The following is a 2,957-nucleotide window of genomic DNA, read 5'->3' on the forward strand; positions in this document are numbered from 1 at the left end:
GTGGTTTTTGTCTTAAAGTCAATTTATCAGAAATTAATATTGCCATATATGCTCTTTTTTGTAGCCATTTGCTTGATAAATCTTTTTCCAACCTTTGATTTTTAGCCTATTTTTGTCTTTGTCTTTAACATGTATCTTTTGTACACAGCATAATGATGGGTTTTGTTTTCTTATCCAGTCTTCAGCTCTCCAGCTCTTGAATGGTGCATTTAAACCACTAACATTAAGCATAATTATTGACAAGTATAAATTGGATGTTGTCATTTTGTTATGTATTTTTTCATGGTGCTCCTGGTTTCTTTGTTCCATATAATTTTCTGTGCTGAGCTCATCTTGTTTATGAATTGTGTTATCATTCCCTTTGTAGCTATTCTTTTAGTATTTGTTAAATATTTGTGTTTTTGCTCTTTTTCACTGTGATGTGAAGGTTTATCATTTTTCTTTGAGGTTAGCCTGTGATTTACAATTTTTTTCCCCAAGTTTAGAACAGTCCATTCTATCTTGCAACTCTCTTGACTTCTTCACCATTTTGATATTCTGGAACACTATTTTTTTCTCTTTTGGGTTTGTAGCTGAACTCATTTAACAATTGATGTCTCTAGTTCCCTGTTTACATCTTGTAAGTTTATTTTACTTTGGATACTTCTATAGCTGTGTTCACATAACAACAACAACAACATAGCTGTGTTGGTTTCTAGGTTATGCCATCATGTAGGTTAGTGGTCGATTGCTGTTTGCTATTACTACTTCTCTGTTCAAAGAACTCCCTTTAGTATCTCTTGTAAGGTTGGTCTTGTTTTAACAAATTCTCTTAATTTCTGCTTATCTGGAAATGTCCTAATTTCATCATCATATTTGAGGGGCAATTTTGCTGAGTATATAATTCTTGGTTGGAAATTTTTCTCTTTCAAGGTTTTATATATACCATTCCATTGCCTTTTCACTTGCCTGGTTTCTGCTGAGGATTTTTCTGAATAAAGATAATTTCACCCTTTCTTCTTACAATGGGATTTGGAAACTTCTACAGGAAGTCTGTTCTAGCAGACACCATCATAAACAAGTACCCAGATTTAGCATCATCCAGTAATATATGTTGACTTCTTTTACCACCTCATTTTATATAGGGCAAAAGGCACACCACTTTTCTTGTATAGCTTCCAAGATTAAAAAAAAAAAAAGAGAGAGAGATAGAGAGAGAGAAAAAGAAAAAGAAAAATTGATAAAGATTCTATAAACTCTTCAAAGAGTGCAGATCAATAAAATAATCACAATAAAAGACTGAGGAACTATCAGGGATCAGAGAAATTCATTTTTGTCTTCAACTGATGCTCTACCAAATTACTACAACTTTAGTGGCTTTAAACAATATCAATTTATTATCTTGCTGTTCTGAGGTTGTAACTTTGACATGCGTCCTTCTGGACTCAGTTAACTTACTGGCATGGGTAAATGTTTTTCAGGAAGTTCTAGTGGAGAGTCAGTTTATTTTCTTTTCTACATTCTACTGTTTACCCGGGAACTCTGGTAGGGTATTGCCTAAGGCATTTGACTGCTAACCAGAAGGCTGGTGGTTCAACCCCACCAGCCACTCATCAGAAGAAAGGTTGGGCAATCTATTTCCACAGTGATACAGCTTCAGAAACCCAAGGAGGGGTCGCTATGAGACGGGTCAACCTCAAGGGCATATAACAACAACAACAACAACAACAATAGTTTACCCACATTTCTTGGCTCTTGATTCATTTTTTCTGCCTTCAAAGCCAAACAACATCTCATCTCTTGGACGTTTTTATTTTTCTTTCATCATATCTTCCTCTTATCACAGCCGGGAAAGGTTATCTGTTTTTAAGGATTCATATGATTATATTGTACCTACGTATATAATCAAGGATAACGTATCTCTAGCTCAGGGTATATACACTTTGCCATATCAGAAAATTCAATTTTGTCATGTAAAGTGACATATTCAAGGTTCTAGGAATTAAGATGTGGACATCTTGAGCTGGAGGATTTTATTCTGCTTATTACACAGTCATGAGAAATCAATATGAGATCTTGGATTGGATTCTGGACCAGAAAATTAACATTCATGATGAAATCCAAATAAATTACCCAGTCCAGTTGATACTAAAATACCAATAATAATCTCTTAGTTTTGATAAAGTCTCCATAAGTCTAAAACTATCTCAAAATAAAAGATTAAATAAACAAGTACAGATCATGGTTGCCTGGGGTAAGTGGCAAGGGGAAATTGGAGCATAACAACTAAGAGTTAATTGTCATGAGGGACCTTATTGGGATGATAGAAATGTTCTAAAGCTTACAGTGACAACTGGACAACTCGGCAAATCTACAAAAAAAGTAATTGTATATTTGAAATGGATTAATTATATGATATGAATAACATATCTCAATGAATTGATATGCTTTTCACAAGGTACAGTGTGTTATTTCTTTTCTACAAGCACCAATTCTTTCAAAATTCTCTTTCAGAAGAGTGTATTAACATATAGAATATCCAGAGAGTATAATTTTTCTTTGGCACATTAAATATTTAGAATGAAAAACAATGGTATCTTTCCTTACACACACTTATTGAATAATTTATAAGGAAATATAGGGTATTTCATTTGGCATTGAATCTCTTCCAGAAAATTAGTCCAATCCATTTCAATAGTGCAAATCAGTCTTTGGGAAACCTTTGAATTACCCAAGATAGACATATTTCAGGATTATGCAGAAACTTTTGTAAAATTCTGTCCTTAAACAATGAAGGATTGACTTTATTTTAAGACCATTTTTTATAATCTATTAGTTAGAAGAAAAATAGGAAAGTACATTCTTAAATGTCTGGTGGTGTAGTGCCTAAGGCACTTGACTACTAACTGGAGGCTGGTGATTCAAATCCACCAGCCATTCCATGGAAGGAAGACTGGGCAACCTACTTTAGTAGATTT

Source organism: Orycteropus afer, unplaced genomic scaffold (genome assembly GCF_000298275.1).
Source record: "Orycteropus afer afer isolate SDZICR_OR568_19922 unplaced genomic scaffold, OryAfe1.0 scaffold00586, whole genome shotgun sequence".
Lineage (NCBI taxonomy): Eukaryota > Metazoa > Chordata > Mammalia > Tubulidentata > Orycteropodidae > Orycteropus > Orycteropus afer.